At 43.4% G+C, this 13,554-nt stretch overlaps 1 protein-coding gene across 10 annotated transcripts in view; it reads right to left on the reverse strand.

The window, feature by feature from the left end:
* Nucleotides 1-13,554, reverse strand: part of PITPNM2 (phosphatidylinositol transfer protein membrane associated 2) — a 125,276-nt gene that overhangs the window by 101,983 nt on the left and 9,739 nt on the right. For 7 of the 10 annotated variants that reach the window (XM_050980764.1, XM_050980763.1, XM_050980761.1 and 4 more), the window contains exon 2: nt 8,185-8,284. The exons of 1 other annotated variant lie outside the window; for it this stretch is intronic. The gene's annotated coding sequence lies outside the window, so the exon portion shown is untranslated. Of the gene's footprint in view, nt 1-8,184; nt 8,285-9,630; nt 9,776-13,554 lie in introns of all 10 variants that reach the window. 2 more of the 10 variants (XM_050980755.1, XM_050980758.1) reach the window with 1 other exon arrangement.

Raw genomic sequence — 13,554 nt, forward strand, 5'->3', positions numbered from 1 at the left:
ATTGATCAAGGGGATAGCTCAAATTAATTTCAAGGTTATTTTCTTTGTTCTTTTATAAACACAAACTGTTTTTAAAGTTTCCTTTACCTCATTCTTTCCTACCCTCTGTGAGCTCTTAAGAATAAAGCTGAACCTCATGGGCCTCCACAGGACTTGAGAGCACCCAGTGGAACCAAAGCACTTAGCAGGTGATGAGCTGAAGTGAGTCTAGAGCTTAACAGCTAAATCATCCAGAATAGATTAAAATTTCCCATCAAATAAATTGAAAGTTCTGCTTCAGCACTGAACAGTTCCCCTTCACCCTACACCTCCATCCCCACACTCCTTTTTAATCTGAATAAATACAGATGGTATTTGCCTCCCCCTCTTTTTCTTTCTATTTTTTTAATAAACTGCTGGGATGATGCAGGAACCACAGTCAAAGGATTTTCTCTAGGTACTCAGAGGGCTCCTGATCTGCATCTTGATTTCAGCTCTTAACTCTTTATAAACAAAACAGGAACATGGGTCTGTCAGTGCATGGGCTGGTGAATCCTCCTCTCCCCTCACAGCCCCTGCACAGGGATTAACACACACAACACTGCCTCAGTAGGAACTGGAATTTCCTGGAGTTTCCACTGGAGGCTGTGAAGCTGAGATACCATCACAAGTGGCTGGGGTTCAGCCAGGTTATCTCCCTGATAACCTCCTGCAGCCCAGGGACGCGTGTGCAGCGTGACATCCACGTGCTGAGCTCCAGAGGAACCAGACTTGGCTGTAGCTCATCATTTCCCAGCACTGCCTGAGTGCCACAGAGAGGGAGCTGGGCTTGGTTCACAGGGATGCCTGTGCTCTGTCTGACTGCATCCATAACAATGAGCTGCTGCCCATTTACAGCTCCCCTCCTTCCTGAAAAATTGTATTTTCAAGCAGATGACATGCTTCTGATTATTAAGAAAGATCTCTGTATACCCCAGAAATTAATCATTTCTCTACTCTGCTAAAACTGATGACAATGTAGTCTTGGCTCTGGAAAATGAACTGCTATAGGTCAGTCTCAAAGATATGCAATTTAAAATTTTCATACATTCTTTTACTCAGGTAGAATTCTCTCTTCAACCCTTCTCTGCAATCATCAAGGTTTTATTGGAACTGGCATAAATATTCAATCCACGCTGCTCATGAGTCTGGTTAGAGAGAAATGGTGGGGGTTCACTTCAAATCCCAGGGCAGGTTCCTTTCACACACATCAAATTTTGCTTTTAACCCCAGTAAAAGCAGGGTTAGATCCTAAAGAGGTCAACCCACAATGCCATAGGGGAGCTTGAAATGGATGAAGACAATACAAGGAAAGAGAACTTCAAAGCAGTCAATGTTAATCAGGCAAGAGTGTATTCTGTGCAATAAAATAAGCTAATCACCTTTATCTGCATTACAACAAGTATCTTTTACTTCCAAAAGGCCTTAAGGCTGCAGAGTTTTCAGTTACCTTTTCCCCCTGTTTCCTCTAGGATTAATACTCTTCCTTAGCAGTCTGCTGCCAGCTGCTGCATGACCTCTCTGGGTAACATGAATTAAATTCTTGGGTTTTCTGACTTGTTCCACCATTAGAAGGACATTTATCAGGTTAAGCCCAGATTTCTTTCAATGTCTTACCAGCAGAGTTTTGGATGACTAATCAAAGGACTGAATATATTCTAAAGATTTAATTCTCCCTTCACTATTTATACTAGTCAATGTCACTTTGACACTATTCTGGCTTTTCATTGCAAAAAACTTTCCAACTCAAATTCCCTTAAAACGAACATGCTCTCAGAAGCAGACAAGTGCCATTTGCTCCATCTTGCCCTCCCCCAAGTTAGCTTCAGCTGTCACCAAAAACACAGTAAGCATTTTCCTCCTTGGGAACTATGTGTTCTTGCAGTTATAGTCAATGGACCAGAAGAGTCTGGCATTGGAAAAGGAACTATCTGCTTTCTTGGATGCACTGCAAGAGAACCTGGCTTGGCCAGGCACAGTTATAACCACCAAGGATTCAGTTAAATTAAAGATACCCTGGGCAATGAATACTGTCTGTACAGAAAGTGATCAGGCATTCACCCACCTCAGATACAGCTTTGGGGCTCTGACTGCTCTCTAAAGGGCGTTTCTCCCTGCAGTTGTAAATAACAGTGAGTAAAACACTCACTTTGTAGGTTAGCATGAAGATTTTCATAGTCACCATCTATGAATCGCCACCACTATTTTACTAAACAGAAAATAGTCAACAGCTCTTGAGAACCTTTCACATTTTGATCTGCATTACCTAGAATTTCTATTTCTATTCCCAGTTCTAAGGAGGCAAATATGCCCTGAAAAAGCAGCTGTACCTTAGACCTATCCTGAGATACTGAACCTTGCAGTGCTCCTTTATGCCAGGAACTGCCACACTCAGATGCCTGATCATTGTGTGGCAATACCCAAACATTGCAGAGGATGTGAGGAAAAAGTACAAAAATGCAAAACACACTTAAACCATCTTCCTAAAAAACTGCTTAGGGCAACAGTTTGTCACAGATAACTCTACATTTCCATCTTCTGCCTCACCATGTGCCAAGCCCAGACCTCAGGCAGAGACATCTTCCAAGCAAGTGAGGTTTCCACCCAGACCTGCCTCTGCCCTAAGTGCCCTTCTCTCACTTTATTTATTGCTCCTTTCCATCACACTGTTATGACATGATAAAAACACATCTGGAACACATCTGCAGCCTTCTGTCCCCTCCAGGAAGGGCCCAGCATCTCACTGGAACAGCATCAAGGTGAATGGTATCAAATGTCAGGGTGAGGTGCATCACATCTGCTCTATGCTGTGCTCAGGACAACCTTCTCCACAGAGCTTTTCCAGGAGAGGTTGTTCATCAGGTCTTATTTTTAAAGAATCTGGGCCAAGTCATCCCTGCTGTAGCTTTAATGACGTCAATGAGCTACAGCAGGGGTGAAATTGGGCCATTATTTTTTATGTCCATATGTCCTGTGCCTATTAAAGAAAAAAAAAACGGGAAAAGAAGATCAAGGAAGAAAAGTTATTGAATCAAAAGACTACCCAGTGCAGAGATTAACATCTAGATGTGGAATGTTCCTCTTTTGTTCCTGCTGTACATTATAAATATAACAGTTTATGGAAAAAGAAATACTTCTGTAGTGTCAAGGTACAATGTGAGTTCTACAGTGACAAATTATATTCACATTTTATATCCTGTTTTGATAAAAAACACAACAGAAAAATCATTACTAGGAAAAGGTCTCTTCAGAACTCCACTAAAGTGAGTGCCACGGTTGCCAGCAAGTGTTAGTGTCTCCTCTCTAAACCAATACTCATCACACCCAGCATATCACCACCAAGTAGTAAAGCCCAGTGGACCTTGCCCTGAGCTCATTTCTTACTCAGTCCAAAACATGATTATACAAATACCAAAAGAGGAAAACACAACAAGGTTAAGCCTAAACAGTGTTTTGTGAGTACAAACAGCCTCAACCACCAACATGAGAAGGGACACAGCTGAGGAGCCCAAGCCTGCAGATGTGGGACAGCAGCTATGAACAGCAGCAGTACCAGCCACGATTCTGTGGGGGTTTTCAGCAGGCTGAACTGCACCACTGATGTTGATAAAATGTGCAAACAGGTTTCCCACCCCCCATGCCCCAGTCCACGGGTACTGCTCGGGCTGCGAACGCGACTCAGGCTCACCCGACCGCAGCCAGTGAGACCTACAACCACAATTTCTCAACTCCACACTCAAAGCCCACTTAACTGACATTTAAGAGTATGAGTAACCATATTCAGAGGGACACAGGTAAAATTACTCACCCACATGCCTATAGAGAGTCAGGCTGATGCATCTTTTAAGGCAGAGAGCAACTTCCCAGCAATAGCCCCAGATCACAGGAGCTGGTGTTCAGGGCCTCTGCTTTGTAGATAACTTATTTCAAAGCTTTATAGAAGATTCCTTTGAAATCTTTGACCCTAATTATCTAAGTCACAGATTCAGTCAAAGACTAAGTCCTCTCTGCAAAGGCCTTTTTTCCAATTGCTTCCCCATTGCATTAATGAGCTCTTTTTCCCACAATAAGGTACAACAGTTTGAGGTTTTGTTTTTGTTTTTATTTTTATTCCTCTGCTGCCTCCTCCTCTCCCATTCCAGCTCTGGAATCAAAATAACTTGAGATGGAAAACGTGTGACCTCTCAAGCCTTTATTTACAGTATCACAAACCACAAGGGAAGGTTCTGTCCAAGTTTTCCAGCTGGAATGGGAACAGCAGGGAAAAAACGTGCCCTCATTTCTGCAGCTGTAATATTTAACACATCACAGGGGAGAAGGGTGGGAAGGAGGCAGGAGAATCAGAAGCCAGTAATGATGCCATGGAAATATTGCATGAAGCATCTCAGCCGCACAGGCAGGTTCATATGATGACATCTTTTCTCCTCAGAAATAAACAGAGCTTTGTACATGCAAATGTAACTGCAAAACCAGTCTGATTCAATGGTGTTACTTCTTCACTTCTACATTAAACCAGACTGTAAAACACAGAAACTTTCTGGACTCCACTTAAGTTTGTATCAGTGCTGCAATGATCTCTCTTCATGCCACCATCCTCCAAAATTATAACAAAGACTTTCTCAAAAAATAGAAGCCTAGCAGCAACAGAATCTTCCTCAGATACTTAAACAGCACAGAAAAACAAATACAAATGAAGGAGGTTTAGATCTATAGAAAGTTACTTGCAGCAGGAAACTGTCAGTTAGTTTGTGGTTACAACCACAGCAGCATCACAGCCCTTTCCTCTCAGTTAAAGACTTATGTCCAAACGGTTCCTTGTGTCTTGTGTTTCTATTGTAAAAGGAAGAAAACCACCAAAAGAAAAACTCACTCCTGTTTCCACAAGAAATTTCATAGTGCCAGATTATACAGAATCCTCTGTAGATCCCTTCTTTTTAAAAAGGGATCCTTCTGTACCTTTCCAAACATCTGTGTCCTGGCAGATCTAAATGGGTTTACCTGTAATTCCTCACCTTTACAAGATCCCGGTCTCCTTTCCTCACCTCTCAGCAGTTCCCCCTTCTCCCTGCCTGGCACAGTAACAAGTCAACCTTTACACACTGAGATGGGGAAATGTCACAGTTGTGCTGCTCCATTATGCTGCCAAACAGGGCTCCCCTCCTTGCCAGTACAAAGGCAGCCCTCACCCAGCTCCCTGGAGTGTAATCCCCTTGATCTAACTCTTTACAGTGAGTTTTTCATTTCAGTTGATGAAGGATCCAACATGAAGACAAATTTCTCTGCATTTACTCGGTTTCCACAAACTCACTCCTTGCAAGGGGTTCAATTCTCCTGTCATGGGTCCCACACTAAGTCCCCTGGTAAGTACAAGGTGCAGAAAAAGCAAGGTTCAGGCCCAGTTTGGGTCCACATTGGACATAAGGCTCTGGAAGGAGAAAAGCTGAGTCACATCACACAGCCAGGGGTGGAAAATCACAGCCCAGCATGACACAGGCACAGGGACAGGTGCTGCAGGCAAGGCAGAGAGTGCTGGAAGGACAGCAGAAGGAGGAGACTGCAAACCAAAGCTGTGCTTCCTTTTGACAGGACACAACACATTCCTTCGGCGGTGTTACAAATCGCTTAGAGGGGACATCACTTCCCCAGGGCACAAGTCCCCTGTCCCCAGCCTGCCTCACATCTTCTCAGGCATCCTCGGATTCAACCTCATCTACCTTCCCCTCTTATTATCCTCCTGCCCAATGTCAGCCTCTGCCTCTTCTTCCAGGCAGAAAACACTCATCCCATCCAGGCTTCTGCAGCTGCAGGAGCAGTGGAAGCACAAAAAGGCAGCACAGTGCCCAGGACAGCTGGAAGTGAGGATGCTGAGGGACAGAGCATCAGGTCCCTGCCCATCTTATATCAACATCCTCCATCTCCTCATCACACTGCATTCCCCCTGGCTGCCTGCCAGGTCCCATAGCTCCCAACATCACTGGCACACACAGCTCACGTCTGCACACACCTCCCTCGGGCTCTGCTCACAGCAGGGATTGAGGACACTTTCCTAGATTCTGAAATAGTTCTATGCAAAATACTACCAAGGATGACTTGCAGAGGAGCATTCTCCCAACATTTTCATTCTGTCCAGCATTTTGGATTGAAAGCCTTCAGGTTTGGAGAAACAAAGGGCTGCACAGTGATGCTGGCAGAACAGAGGGGGAAATTTCCCAGTGCCTACAGCATTTTGCTGGACATGGTGGTTCAGCTTTTTGTCTCCATGAGCACTGCATTCCCTGACAAGGTTTAAAACCCATTTCTCTCCCTGCATTCCCTACCTGCCAGCTCACAGACGTTACTCCTCTCTGGTGACGCAAGAACAGGGATTCATTTTCCTGTGAACACCATTCTGGAGGCAATTTCCCCTCACCTACCCAGAGAATTAATGACCACTTGGGCACCTCATCAGCCCTGTAAAATCCTTCAGGAAAGCTAAATGAATGGAGCCTCAGCCTTGGGGCAAAGCAAACCCTAAGCTCTGCCAAGGATTGCATTTCTTCTCTGCTGTTACGGTTAATTCAGAGAAAAACGCTCCCTCTGCAACAGCCTGTGGGGGAGTGTGTGACCTAAAACAGGAGGCAAAGCTCTTGGGATACAGATGTTCCCCCTCAGCACAGCAGCACAAACTCACATGGCAATTAATGCCTCTCTGTTCAAGCTGCTGCTGGCAGCTTTTGATCCCAGAGAAACCTGGCCACAGCTCCTTTGGAACTGCAGTGGGCAGGCAGGAGCTGCTGGGCTCTCTCCTGAGGAAATCAGGTATTCCACAGAGGGACAAGACAGCACTGGAGCAGCCTACCCAGCCTGGCACTGGGCTCTGCTAATCCCAAAGAGAGACTTCAGGAAGGAAATCGACATGGAGAATGGCACTGAGTTCATTGGGAGCCAATTTCCTGACAGGAGACAATTAAGGTATTCAAATCACCCGCTGTTTTCCACAATTTCTGATAAAGATATTGCATGTTCATCCAGAGCTGGTGTCACTGCAGTCTCAGTGTAACTGCTGTGACCCTGAAGTATAAACCCAGAGAGACTGAAAACATATTTCAGTCTGGTAAGTGAACAGTCTCGGATCCAAACTCATTTATTCCTTCTCTTCTTCTTAGCAATTTGTTGCTCTCGAAGCAAAACCTGACTATTGTTAAGTTTTAGTATCACCCCAAAGAAACATTTGGTGGAGTCAAAAAGACCATTTCTGATAAAGGAAAAAAACACTTAAGAGCTGAGCAATGTACTGGAGGAAAATAAGATGATGCAGAACTCTGCAGTCAGGCTAAAGGCTGACACCCTGTCTACCAAAAACTCCAGCCACTAATTTTGTAGTGAGAGCTCACACTGTGAGATGCATTTCTAGAATTCACACAAGAGGTTTGAATGGAGCTGGACACACACAGTGAACCCCCAAGCAACACTGCAAAGGTTACAGCATAAGGGTGTAGCAGGTACACAGATTCATAAAAAACTTCATCTCTTCACTTCTCCTTGTTAGAAGCCACCATGGGTAACTACTTCCCCTTGCACACTGTTTATTGGGAAGTTCTGCATCTCAATCCTATTGGCAATGCAAAACAAATTCAAAGTCCAGAGGAAAAAGAAAGGTAGAAACTACAATTTCATGGTAGTAAATGAGGCTGTACAACTTTTTATTTCAATACAAATAAAATCAACAAGGTTAAGATTTTTTTTTGAGAAAAAAGCACACTCAAGATTTAAATTAAAAATTATATGAATTTCACATCCTGTGCAGCCATTTTCCCTTTTAATTTATTTATTTGAAATATTTTAAGCAGGAAAGGATGCTGACTAAACAGAAAAAGGCAAGGAGTGTGAGCTTTCTTTCAAAATAAGTTTATTACCAATGCACACATCTATGCAATTTAAGCCAACCATGTCCTGCGACTGCCAAGCCCTTCTCAAAGAGTTCCTGCAGCCATTCTCCAGCCTCCATTTCACCATGTTTTCCCCAAGCATCTTTTCAAGTGGAACCCAAGCTAAGGTTAATCTCCTCTCACCAACAGCAAGTTAGTATCCCTCAGATAAATTACCATTCTCCCTAGTAACATCTGAATGTTTTTTTCTAACCCAGAAGAAAAAGAACAGCCATCCAGCTGAAATGTCAGAACCTACCTTCTGCAAAAAATCTTTCTAGATGTTTCTGAATGCAGGAGGGAGCAAAAACAGCATTGCTGAAAAAGGATGTCACTGTTGGTCCACATGTGTCAACATCCTAGAAAAAGACAGAACACAGTTGCTGAACTGCCATGCCCATGGGAAATCAAGAGCAAGAATAAAGCTGCATTATTTTTCCAGTTACACCATGCTAATGGCTCCTATGCAAACAACATAAAGCTACAACATTTTCTAATTGCACATCAGAGTTTCTCTGCAGACATCCCTCCGGTATGTCAGAAATTCAATACGTGATAGTAGGCGGCAATGAGCACCTCAGGGATTTAAAGTGTGTTCCAAACCATGAGTCATCGTCATCTCTAACTCATGGAAATTAAGAAGGAAAAAAAGGAGAGAATAAAAAACACACACGTTGCACTGACCACTCTCACGTGCTCCCTCTGTACAACACTTCTCAAAGCATCTCCCTCCTTCTGAGCTTGGAGCTCTGTGACTTCCCAGGAGGAGACACCACAGAGAAACCCAGCACATCACTGATTCTTCCAGGGAGCCCCCAGAGCCTGGGCAGGATCCCACATTTGAGGGTGGAAGCAGAGCTGGAGCTGGCCTTGTAATCCCCACAAATCCTTCCACAACTGGAGGAGCAAGGAGGCAGCAGCTCCCACAGGGAAGAAAGGCAGGGCTGGTGAACCAGCAGCACCCAGGAGGGCAAACCCAGGGGGGGAAAGCCCAGACACCCCATTTACACTCCTATTCCAGGCACCTGCTCTCCCCCAAGGCTGATTTTTGTCAGGAGGGCTGAGGGCAGAAGGAACCTGTGACACTGCCTGCAGAGCAAGTGACTGCTTTGCCCAACATTCCAAGCAGCCCTGTTGCCTTTCTAAGAGATTCCTTTGGGCACTCATCTTTACCTCCAACCACTGCAATCTGGTTTTAATGCTGCTTTTAAAGCAACTGGGTTGCACTTTAGAGCACACACATGTGTACATGTACTGATGATCTCCCCAAGTATTCCCAGGTTCCTTCAGGTCTTCTTTAATGTCTTGTTTCTCTGTCCTCCAAGCAGCAGCCAGAGCACAGCCAGGGCTCTCCCAGCACTGGTCCAACGGGGTGATAGAGTGGGGAATGTTGTGGTTCCCCATGCTCACATTAAAACTGCCTCTATCTCACTGAACTCCCATTATCCCTTTCCCCTTCAGGTCACAAAGGGCACAGTAGTCCTTCCCTGTTCTCTCTCCCAGCAGCAGGGGCTGTGTTTGGCACTGGAACATGCAAATCTGGGTCCACAACCACACAAATAAAAGCACGTCTTGACTAGGACTTGGATCCAAGCCTCAACACCAGCACCTGCTACCAAAGTGTTACACAAAAAATAAATAAAACATCAATACACTCTGTTCCCTCCCCTACAGAAACTGAAATGCTTGGAAAAAACATCAATACCTTTAGCTGCAAACACTGCTTCAGTTAACATAAATTTATGTCTTGCCAACAGCTTAAAAAAACTCCAGCAACTGATCTTCATTCTTGTAACTTCTTGCACAGCAATTTAAAAAATATAATAGTGCTTGCCCAGGTCAGATTCATCCTGGAGGAAGAGCAAATGTGAGTAACGTTTCAGGACCATTAATCTCAGAAATCTCACCAGGAGCAAGCAGCCAGACAGCTTAAAAATATATTTAGTCCACAAATGCTTATTAACGTCATTTGCTGATTCACAGCTGAGCCAGGCACATAGAGCCCAAATGGCACTTCTGCTTTCCCAGGCTGGGTGGTGGTAATAATAATAATAATAATAATAATAAATAATAATAATAATAAATAATAATAATAATAATAATAATAATAATAATAATAATGAAAGTGTTGGGTATCAAGTTGCTTAACTTATCTCAAAAGCTTCCATGATGCACCTTTTAGATTGGATCTGTCAGAACTGGGAACCACACGTCCAGTCTGTGGCCCTGTGGTTTAGGATCTGATCAGAATTTATCTGAAATTGAATCTTAAGTTTTCTTTTCTTTCATTGACTATTGATCTTGCTGCCAACATTAATACAGTCAAGATCAGAAGATAAATAAAATTAATTCTTCAGGCTTACAACAAAATAAACACTAAAAATCACCACTACTTTTAAAATCACATCTTCTTTATAACTGAAGAAAAAATATTAGATGATCTGATACTTGTGCCAGTATTTTGTGTGTGCACTTTGGGGCAGAATTAACCCACTAAATTCTTAATGAATGCTTTATGTAAAAATTCTTTTCATAAAAGGAAATGTAAAGTGTTTCTTCCCCTACTGTTATATACAATATGACGATGCAAAGCTCAAAGGACTTTCTCTCTAAAGCAACTATTCAAATCTGTATGATGGAAATATATTTAAATACAGCATTTTAATCTTGCTTTGCCTTTGAATTTTAAATGCATTTTTGTGAAAGCAAGTATTTCATTAGTCCTTTTAGCCATTCTACCATTATGATTTGCAAGTAAACAAGAATCCTCACGCTACCTTTCTCTTTTAAAAGGATTCAGTATAGCTGTGTAGTTTTTAACTCAAGACACATCCAGTCTGATTGAGCCTTACCAATGTTTACAGGTTATACAATAATCCATTCCTCAAGCACATTGGGATTTGTCCATATCCATTCTTTCCCCATTTTCCACAAGCAAGACAAGTTTCTCTAGGTGCTGGATATGTCAGACACCATCCTCCCAAAAGAAGCATCCACTACAACCCACACTTTGGGAAATAAATTGTAAAAAACTGAGTCAGAGCAGGGCCCTGCTCTCTCTGTCTGGCTTTGCTGAGCAGGGAACAGCTCTCAGAATTAGCAGGGCCTGGACACAGGCCTTCAAAGGATTTAAGCATTTGGGTGAGGCCAATCTCAAAGCCCCCCAGGGTGGGTACCTGCAAACCTGGAAGGGCAGCCACAAAGCCTCCTCTAGGAAAGAAAAATCAATCTTCCTACCTCCATTTTTCTTTTTTGTTCTGGGGTTGGGTTTTTTCCCTGTATTGTACATTAGGGAAGGATGACAAAAGTTCTTTTCAGTCACACTAAGTCTGTAGCAATTGGTCCAAACAGAAAAACGGATTTCTCTGCACACTTGTTAATGGTACTGCAATCAAAAGTGATTAAAAGCAAAAACATTTCTGTACAAGAGAAACTGAAAGTATTGCCTATGGGAAAACAGAAACACTGGCATTTTCTCTGCAGCAAACACTAAAAGTAATAGATAATTAATGTAGCCTAGGACATTATGACATTTATGAAACTTGTTTTCTGGAGTAATCATAAACAATTCACCTTGACTGTATTCCCAAGTCATCACTTTTTAAAGTTACTGCAGTTTGCAGAGGCCTTGCTGATGCTATTCTTAATTTACTTATTTTTAGGTGTGAGAACAGATTACCAAGGCAAAATTTAAACTTAAAAATTGTCAGGTTTTCATCCTCTTCTATAATCATTAACCCTGTCTGCATTTCAGAAACACGCTGTGCGAAATGGAAATCAATTACACAGTTAAAACTGCTTCTGCTTTAAAATTAAACTTCTGAAGTGTGGGAGGATTCACATTGTTAAACAAGGGGCACATTTGTGCAAACCACCAGGAAAAAGCAACGCAACAAAAACACAGAAATGCGAGTTAATGCAAGAGCTCCCAAAAGGCTGCAACAACATTTTTATTATGGGTGATTTGCAAAAAGGAACGTTACAAACTCCCTCCCTTCCTCGAAAGGCTTTCAGGGAAGCATCTGGGCACTGGAGCAGCACAGAACCAAATCAAAGACCACCTCTGGCTCTGGAGCAGCATGACAACTCAGCAGCACCCGAGGCACAGGAAAACAGACCACAGCTATTAATAGACAGATTCACATGTAAATATCTCTTGCAAAGAGGCAGAGGTGCCACACAGCTCGTTTTTAGCACCAATGTTGAAAACACCACGTTGCACTAACAGAACTGGCATTTACCTTTCCATGGAGGATGATTAATTAATTATAAGATGCTTTCTGCTGGCTTCTGAAGGCTTCTCTGCTGAACTGATGTGCTGCACTTCACTTTCCAGTCCTTCCAGGAGGCACCATTGCTGCCACCACTAAATCACTTTATACTGGTGGGGCAGGCAGAGCATCCTCCTCACCATTACCTGGACAAACACACCTGCTGACAACCCCAAACCACAACTCACCTGCCTTGAGGACCAGACCCTGCCCAACAGAGGCAATAAAAAAGCTTCTGCAAAGTCAGAGGCACTGACAGCACCATCTTGCAGGGAGAATTGAACCAGCACAACTGTTCCTCATGATCACCGCAGCTGCTCTAGCTCAGCCTCCTGCTCTTGCCCAATCTGCATGAATAAATTCTAAGCCCCACTGAGTATCAGCTGTGGTCAAACACCACATGCCCATGGTTTGGGAGCATCAGTTTCAGACCACAGAGAGTCTCCAGAGCCCTTTTTTCCTCAGAAAAGGTGGTTTCTGTTCTCCTACCAGCCACCCTAAAGCACTAAGGGGATACAAGAGAGCAACTAAAAATCAACAAACCGCAGGGAAATAAATTCAAAATCCTAAGAACTCTAATCAGAGGAACAGGCTCCAGAACGTGCCAGGAAATTAATCAACATGCAAGAGAAATGCAGCAGTTAAGTGGAAAATACAAGCAGCTTGGAAAGGCACTGAGACCATTTTTCCCTCTCTGATGTTTGTAGCATCTGGACCCTCCAAGTGCCCCGGGGTTACATTCCCAAAGGAGCACAAGGTCCTGGCTGCACTGTAAGCAGCCAGACCCAAGGGAAAGGGAGGGAAAACAAACAGCAGAAAGCTTCCAGAAGCTGCCTGGGCTCTGGACCCTGCTGTAGCTATAATGAGCTTTTCATTTGCCAAGAGCCCTCTCCCTCCTTCCTTAGAAATCATTAAGCCTTTCCTAAAAGTCTTTATTCCCTTGTACGAAATGGGAAATGCTACAACCCATTGCTCTGATCAACTGCAAGAAAAAAAAATCTCAAAAAACTCAAAGCCTACATTCTATATGCAACCTTATAAGATTTTTAGGAGCCTCACACCAGTCTATGTAAAACAAGAAGAGTCACATTTAATATCACACAAAGATGGCAACCTGTTCCCCACACACATCACCTTCCCAAACCTCCCTCCTGCCTCCAGGCAGGGATCCCAGGAACCACCAGCAGCAGCCCCTGCTGGGATTGCTTTGGGGTGGGCAGATCTTAAAAAGCAGCTTTCAAAAGAGTCCATTTAGTGTCAAGCTTCAGACTCGCCTCTGAGTAAAACCAACGGGATTTTTTTTTTTAAAGGAGAAGGAAGGAAAAAAAAAATAGAAAAAGCCTCTGGGTGGGTTCAGC

Source organism: Serinus canaria, chromosome 15, assembly GCF_022539315.1.
Source record: "Serinus canaria isolate serCan28SL12 chromosome 15, serCan2020, whole genome shotgun sequence".
NCBI lineage: Eukaryota > Metazoa > Chordata > Aves > Passeriformes > Fringillidae > Serinus > Serinus canaria.